Below are 7,037 nucleotides of genomic sequence, written 5' to 3' on the forward strand. Positions count from 1 at the left end.
GCAGGAACAAATCTACCGCTGAGCAGCAGGATGTGAGACAAGCAGCAGAAGACACCCAACCTGCAGAACCAGCTCGTTTGGGGTCGGTCCAGATGTTTGTCTGCTCCCTTCCCTGGCCCAGGCCAAGCTTGTGAGCTGCTCCTCCTTTGTGCAGGTGGAAATGCTGCAGATGCCATGTGGTGGCTATGCACAGCATGCCTTTTACTTGCTTTTCCTCTCTCCATCTTCCATTAGCAAACAGCATCTCCAGCCTCCAGAGATCACTGAGTCCAACCCCTGCACAACAGTGAAAAAAAAGATATGATAAGGGGTACTTAAAGCACAGCATCTGTAATCAGATCAGACTCCTGCACTGTGAAGACTTCCATGAGTATTCCTGCAGAGTGCATCACTTAGTCTCTCTTTAGCCTTGTGTTCATGGTTTTCCTGTAAGAGCTTGTCTAAACACTGCCTATAATTGTGGTTATGCTAGAAGCATTTGGATTTATTGATCCTCAGTGTGATTTCAGTAACAAATCCAGATGCTTTTTTGTTAAGGGCAGCTTTCAATTTCTCAACTGAAATTTCTATATTGCATTAGGTGTTGACAACCACGGGGCTGCAGTACAGAGAATTACAGGGAGATTAATTTCTCCACCTCCATGCTCCTAGACATTTATGATTACAGTGATGTAGTTATAGACAAAGTTGCAAGATACCAAAGCTAGAATAACCTCTTGGTGCAGCAGGATGTCTGGAGCCCAAGTGCAGAGTCTCAGTGTTGCAAAGCCTTGAAGAGGTGCACAGTATGTGCTGGGGCTGATGACACAGACACTGGAGCAAGGCCAGTGTGATGTTAGAAACTTGACCAGCAGCTGATCTGTTGTCAGCCATTTCTGGACACAAACGGGATCTGGTCGACTTAGGACATGACCTTTGGGCTGGAGAGCAACTCCCCGAGGAATCACACAGCCACTGCAGACCGTTGGCAAGAACCCCATACCAAAACAGCTCATCTGCAATCAGTTTTTAATCTGTGCAGCAGTGATTGGAACAGGCGCACGCTCTCTGCAATTGCAGGAATGTTCACAAGTGGAATGTGCATCACCTGTGTGCTCCAGCTCTTCTGTGTGCATGCTAGGAGCAGTGATCCCCCTGCACCCAGGGCTGCAATAAAGTCCTGTGAGCTTTCTAACCTGCCAACAAGCAGCCCAGGCTGCCCAGAGCCACATCCAGCCTGGCCTTGGATGCCTGCAGGGATGGGGCATCCACAGCCTCCCTGGGCAACCTGTTCCAGTGCCTCACCACCCTCTGGCTGAAAAACTTCCTCCTCACATCCAACCTAAACCTCAACACCCCCCGTCTCAGTTTAAAGCCATTCCCCACTTGTCCCATCACTGTCCACCCTCCAAAACAAAACACCTCGGCTGTTCAACACTGAAAGAGCAAAATAACCCACAGCTCTTACTTCCACTGTATGCATTTAATTCCAAATTAAGGTCACAGGTTAATTACTCATGTGATCCTTCCTGACAGAAGAACTACTCGTAGTGATGTGTAGGAGTAAGGAACTGTTTGAAAAGGTCATGGACATATTAGAACTTGCAGCATTTATCTTAATAGATGCCTACATTGCAAAGCATTTTGTAAAACACACGTTACAAGTACTGTGCATTGGATTACACTATATCAAACTCTAAGTAACAATACAGGTTGCTTTTAAATCTACACTTACATGTTTTCTTCTAACTCCTTGATAAAATTCCTTACTACCTTCAGTTTTATAGCCAAAGCAGTGTTTGAGCTGGTAATGTACTCTTGAACAGCACTGCTGCCTTCAGCATTTGTATGTTTAGATCTGAAAAGAGAACTTGGTCATTATTTCACGATGAGAGAATCCTATATGACAAAACAGAATTACAAAAATCTGACAATACTGTAAAATGCCAGCCTAAGAATGTGGCTTTGATTTTTTTTTTTTCTTTTTTTTTTTTTAAATGGTGAGTGTACCATTAATTCAAGACAAGAATTTTGTTTGTAAGTCGATCTCTATAACTGTTCTTGGCATCATTCTGTAGGATGAAGTAGATACATGGAATTTGGCACTGGCTCCCCAGGGCAGTGGTTTGGCACTGAGCTGACAAAGGCCAAAGAGCATTTGCACAATGCTCTCAGACACAGGGCTTGACCCATAGGAGGTCCGGTGTGGAACCAGGAGGTGGAATACATGATCCTCGAGGTCCCTTCCAAATAAAGATATTCCATGATCCTCTAATACTTATATTCCCAAGGTCTGTACGCAGTGCTCAGGTGCTTAATTGAAAGGTTCCATGAAACAGTGAGGTATCTATGTCCCTTTACCACTCAGTTATTCAATTTGCCACGTGGATCTTTTATCCAGTCACATTAAAAATCCTCAAAGTATTTCCTTCAGTCTTCCATTCTGATAGAGCTTTCTGGAGCAAATAAAGAGTTGCAACTCAGAATGTCCACACCTCCCTTCCTGCACCCTGCATACTTTTTTCATTGTACTGTGATTACGTACCATTCTATTGTCACCCTCATTCTTTCATTATCTAGGCAGTTTAATGCCATTAAATTTTCCAGCAACAGATGCCCACAAGTACAGCCAGCCTGCACTTATTTCCAATACTTATCTTTGTCCTGATGTCCTTGTAGGAGGTGGGACATTTCTCCATCTCAGCAGAAGAGGGCAGGAGGGGTCCAAGGTGAGGGCACGCTCTCCTCTGTTTTTCTGGCACTCAAAGACAAAGGGAACAAGAAAACCAGATGTGTTTCCCTGCCCATGGCAAACACCAGCCTTTCCATCCTTACAGTCCTTCCTGCCATCAGCAGAGACATTTTGCTTTCTTGTGCCACTTCATCCCTTTAGCATCTGGCATTCTAACAAAAAAGTACTTACAAGGAATTTTAATATTTTCATATTAAATGTCAGATTTAGAACCTTATATTTACCAAATATTTAAAACGTTCAACCCAGTGAGAAGTGAATTGATGTTGTATTTAGCATTCAGATAAGAACTTGTAAAGGAAGTAAAAAGTGCTGCTTTCATAAACTATAGTCTCATTGTCAAGCCTTGCGCTGTCTCAGCAGATTATTACAGAATGTTCATTCAAGCAGGAATTAAGAGATGCGTCTGAATTGATAACAACAACGAGTAATTAAGAAAGCTTGACTGCAGTCTGCTTGAGGATTCCAGTCTGAAGTGTGTTCCACCTGATGACAACTGGGAATGTCTTTCTCTCACCATTAGAACCATTGCAACTCTGACTAAACACATAGCTAATCACCACTGAAAACCTAGGTGCAATTTCTGCAGTGCACAGACCAACTACATGTTGATTAACATTCAGAGAGATTGTGCAGGTGTCCTTTTAGGAACTGGCCTACAGTATGCTAAGAGGGATGGATGTGGGGACATTAGGATAACGTGCCCTCTGCCTTTTAAGACAGCCCCAGCAGAGCAGGTCAGCAGGCTGAAGAGCTGCGTGGGTCACCAGGGCTCAGAGACTTCACTCGGCCATCTGAAAGTTGAGGGACTTCAGCCCAAGCTGCCCTTTTCCATGCAGGCAAGGAGGCCAAGAGAAGGTGGATCGGCACGGTTCTGGTGCAGACAGGGGCTGCAGTGTGAGCAGGCCTACACAGACAAGGCTGTGCCCACACAGAGTGACAGCAGCTTTCGCTGTGAGCAGATTCCCAGGGGGCCTGAGCCATGGCAGTTCTTGATGGCAGCATGTTCCAATCAGCCCTGGAAGTCTTCTCTGGACGTCTGTCGCATTCTGGAATCCACACTGAGGACGCAGTCGCTGTGTCAGAGCAGCTGGCAGAGTCACGGGGAACCGTGACGTAGTTGGCCCAGGGAGCAACAACAAGGCCTGCACTGCTCAGCCAGCCCAGGCCAAAGGGGAGCACGAGAGAGAGCAGAGGAGAGAGGGGGGGAAAGAGGGCCAGGAAGGAAAGGCCTGTGCCTGAATGGACGTGTAGCAGCAGCTGCTGACAGCAAACTCGGTGATGGCAGGGGCACAGCAGAGCAGTGCAATGCTGGCAGCTTCCTGTGTCTTTCACACAGGCACTGCAGACATGGCCAGCACTGGGAGATCAGCAGAACTGCTGCACACCTCTGCCAGCCCAGGCCAGAGGAGTGCAGAACAGTGAGCTGCTGCTGAGGGGAGAGAGGATGGCCTGAGAGCTGACCTGAGAGGCAGGGCTGGCTGTGTTACAGCAGCCTCTGTGTCCTCCTCCTGTGTCTGTGAGGGCCAGAGGGCCAGAAGAGAACATGCCCAGACAACGAAGCCCTGCTGTCCTCTGCTGCTCAGCTGGAGAGATGTTCCGCCTTCCTGAAGGACGCTGATCCAAAGGGAAGGAATCAAAGGAAGTCCAGGCTGGCTGTCCTTGTGGGCATCAGCTGCTGGCAGCTGCCTCTGTGCTGCCATGGGCAGGGCACAGCACACACAGTGTTTGCAGTTCCCTGTGTGACACTGGCCCTGGTGACCTGACAGCCATAGGGAGACAAGAGAAAGAGCTGCCTCCCTCTGCCAGATGAGGCAAAGGTGAGAATCCCAGAATCACAGCATGGCCCGGGTTGGAAAGGAGCTCAAGGTTCATGAATCTCCAAGCCTTGGCTCTCCAAGGGTGCACAGGGGGCTTTGTTCTCCCTGTGGTGCAGCTTCAGTGCCAACTCACAGCTGAGCTGGTTGGCACACTGTGACAGCCTGCCGCTCTGAAGCTCTTGGGGCAGTGCTCAGTTCTTTCTGAAGTACTCTGGAAATGCTGCTTCTCCTTCACCAAGTCTGTTTCCAGACAGACGTCTTTTTCTCCTCTGTACACACAAACAGTATCTTGTAACTCCCTGGCACAGTGCTCAGAAGTGATACTTCTGGAAGCACGTCAGAGAAAAGTGGCCTTGTCCCAGTGGACTTTCAGAGCAGATGAGAACAAGTCTTGGTTGACGGCTTTCTTCTGCTTCTGGAACTGCACAGGCAGGTTGTGTGTTGTCATACTTTATGCCAGAGTGCCAAACTGAAGCAGTTTCTGCAACCTCTTTTTTTCATACTTGTCACTCTTTGCTGAGACCTTAACTTAGTCATTTTTAATGCGCTCTCATCTAAACTACTGTGTCCTCCAGTGTCAGTGTTGTATGAATCAGGACTGTGGGATTTCATCAGTGAAAGGATTCTGCTCTAATGACTGTCATTCTAAAGCTGATATTGATGCATCAGGCTTGCAGGAAGCATCTTTGATCAACAGGGAAATCAGAAAAATTGCTTTTCCTATTGCAGTTTCCTTTTAACTAGTGATGAAAGCTGTCAGTTTATTTTTGGCACCAGAAATCCTGGGATGCAACCAGGTTAGATAAGAAGTTAAACTGAGTCAACAGTAAGGGAACATAGATGAGATAGCATCACACAGCTCTGGAAAAGATGTTCCAGCTCTGTGTCTACCTACACCTTCAGGAGATGAAAAGTACTGGCTTACTGAGGTGTCCTGGGTTGCAGGCTCTGTTAATCTCCATTTCTGGAAGAGCTGCTTGCAATAAATACCTTGTAAGGTGAATGAGCTTGATAGAAGTAGGGTGTGAAAGAGATGGATTTGCTGTTTCCCGGAAGGTGCAGGAGTATTGCTGTGCCTACAGTCAGTAAACAAGGCAGAAATCACTGTGTTCCTCAGAATGAAAGGCAAAAGAATAAAAATCTTTTTGGGAGTGACAGCACGCCTGAATGAAGCACAAATCTAAACATTTAAAATAAGGGCTAGTGTCAAAGGGACTTGCAGTATTTCTCGTGAGGAAATATTTGATGCTTCTTTATGAAAGTCATCATAACAAAAGTGTACTGATGTCTTTGCTGAGGATTTCCTTGGTTCCAGCCTGAAGGTGTGCGCAGGCATGAGCAGGCAGTGCTGAGCTGCAGGTGAGTGCCTGTGTCCCACAGCAGGAAACCCGTGGATGTCTTCAGGGGTTTGAAATGGGCAGAGCAGTAAAACCTGCACGCTTTCACTGAAATTGTCCTCTGCTTTATTTTGTAATCTTAGTTTCACCAATGCTTTCCAATATTATTTTCGTATGAATGCAGATACGTGGGATAGGATTTAAAGTTTTTATGGTGCTGCTGTATAATTTTCTGTAGTCATCATAAGCCAATATAAAAAATAAATGGTAATCAGGCAACAATGATTGCAGCTTAGGGATTCTTTCCCACTTGACAAGAAGTAATCTATGTCCAAAAATGTCTGTAAATACTTTTTCTATCTTATTTTGCAAGATGTATTGATATTTGAGATGAATGGCAAAAACATTTTGCGTACATAGATAAGCAATGCAAATTTCCTGGATTGTTTTAGAGAAAAAAGCTCCGGTTATCTGATCGTTTCCATGCAGAAATAAGATTTACAGAAAAATTCTCATTATTATTATTCATGCATGAATAAGTTCAAAAAAGAGATGTGGGGGATGTTGTTTCAATTCCAGGTGATAGTAGGAAGGACTGTCAAGATGGAAAGGCTAGTGTCTGCAAAGGGCAAAGGAACACTTCTGGTTTTCATTTTCCCTTTGTCTTTGAGTGCAAGAGGCCATGAGGAGAGTGTGCCCTAAACTGGGACCTTTTTTGAACATTGCAGCTGAGATGGAGAAGTGTTCAATCTTCTAGAAGGACTTCAGGACAAAGATATGTAATGAAAATAAGTCCAGGCTGGCTGTCCTTCTGGGCATCAGCTGCTGACATCTGCATAGTTGTTGATATAGGAATGGCAGAACAGGTGGAAACTTGCATATCCTTGTGTGACACAAGCACTGGTGAATTCAAAGCCAGACGGGTATAATAGAAAGAGCATCACATCCCTGCCAGATTAGGCAAAGGTGAGTGGGATGTTGATTCAATTAGTTCTGATGTCAGGAAGGACTGTAAGGATGGAAAGGCTGGTGTTTGCCATGGGCAGGGAAACACATCTGGTTTTCATTTTGTCTTAATCTTTCAGTGCTAGATAAATAGAGGAGTGTGTGCCCTCACCTTGGACCCCTCCTGCCCTCTTCTGCTGAGAT

This window comes from Phasianus colchicus, chromosome Z (genome assembly GCF_987193195.1).
Source record: "Phasianus colchicus chromosome Z, bPhaCol1.hap1.1, whole genome shotgun sequence".
NCBI classification, from domain to species: domain Eukaryota; kingdom Metazoa; phylum Chordata; class Aves; order Galliformes; family Phasianidae; genus Phasianus; species Phasianus colchicus.